We start from the raw sequence: 1,680 nt of genomic DNA, 5'->3' as shown, positions 1-1,680 counted from the left end.
CCCAGCCAGGAATTCCTTCCCAATATCCCATCTAACCCTGCCCTCTGCCAGTGGGAAGCCATTCCCCCTTGCTGTGTCCCTCCATCCCTTGTTCCAAGCCCCTCTCCAGCTCTCTTGGAGCCCCTTTAGGCTCTGAAAGGGGCTCTGAGGTCTCCCTGGATCCTCCTGCCCAGGCTGGACACCCCCAGCTCTCCCAGCCTGTCTCCAGAGCAGAGGGGCTCCAGCCTTTAGAGCATCTCCATGGCCTCCTCTGGAATCGCTCCAACAGCTCAGAGATAAAATATCCCCCCTCTGTGGAATGTGTTTGGCACTCTGGGTGCTGGGACAGACACCACCCCTGCCGTGGGAGAAGTGCTTTTGTTGTTTACTGTTTCTATTCCTGGCTTTTCCCAGGCAGCAGCTTCTCCTCCTTGGTGATTCAGTCCCTGAAGTCCCAGATTAGGGTAATCAGGTTCCTTAAGACACATAAATATTTCCCTGCAGGTCCTTCTGGCAGGCTGAGGAGTTACCTGTGGGACAGAATCAGTATCTGCAGGTGCTGCAGGTACGGGCAGGGCCAGGCCAATCATCCAGCTGAGCTGGGGAGGGACAGTTTTACGTTTAACCTGGTCTTGTGCCAGTATTTTTAAAGATAGTGCTGAGCTCTGAGCCAAGTTCAAATTTTAGCCAAATCAAGGTGGAATACGAAAGAATCTACTCAGAAGAGCTGCTGTGCAGCACTGCTAATACATCTAAGTGGGCTTTGTCTCTGGTGGAGTTAATGAGCTGCTCCAGCAGTTCCAGGCATCCCAGACTTAGTGAATACTGTGGTCAAGATCTGCCAGTCACACACCTGCAACCTCCGCTGGCTTCCTTGGTTAGGTTAATTACAGCAGTGCTAATCATCTGGCTCCTCCTCGGTTAAACCCACCTCAGCCACGCTGCAGACACAGGGTGACACCTGCCAGCCCTGTCACCTGGGAGGACCTGCAGTGCCCTGCTCACAGCTCCAGCCTGGCCCCTTCGTGCTTGTGCATGAAGAGGATCAAACACCACCAGGAAGGTAAGGATTGGCTCCTCTCCTCTCTGGAGGAACTTCTTGTGAATGAAGAAAAAAAAATAGACCAGTGTTTTCCAAACTTAATGGGAAATTTATGGTCCTTTCAGCACCTGAAAGACATTTAACACGGAAACAATGGTCTATAATTAGATAATCTACACTGGGTGACATTTTTGGCAGGTATTTAGGTATGACTTGAACACTGTTTACAGAAGCAGCACCACCCCAGGAGTCAGGGAATATTCAGTTTACAAATTACTGAACTAGGTAATTGCACAAAATAAAACTCTGTCAGCCTTTCACGCCAACCAAGCAAAAAGAAACACTCAGGAGTGTGTCAGGGTCCCACCTGAGCAGCACCAGCTGGAATGTGCTGTTCCATCCCTGTGGTCACAGGTACACCCCAAAAATAGCCCAAACAGCACAGACTCTTCTGCACCTTGGTGTGGAGGCTGCAGCTGCCACTGCTCCTGGGGGCTGGGGCAGGAGAGGTCCGTGCAGGGCTGGGGCAGAGCAGGGGAGAGGAAGGAGCAGCTACTCCAGGGGTGATGCTGCACACGGGGCTGGGACAGGGCACCAACACCCCAGTGTGTGGGAGACCCTCCCTGAAGGAGGGTGGGTTAGATGTGATATTGGGAAGG

The sequence above is a fragment of the Lepidothrix coronata genome, unplaced genomic scaffold, assembly GCF_001604755.1.
Source record: "Lepidothrix coronata isolate B3197 unplaced genomic scaffold, Lepidothrix_coronata-1.0 Scaffold585, whole genome shotgun sequence".
NCBI classification, from domain to species: Eukaryota; Metazoa; Chordata; class Aves; order Passeriformes; family Pipridae; genus Lepidothrix; species Lepidothrix coronata.
This window is presented reverse-complemented; position numbering follows the sequence as displayed.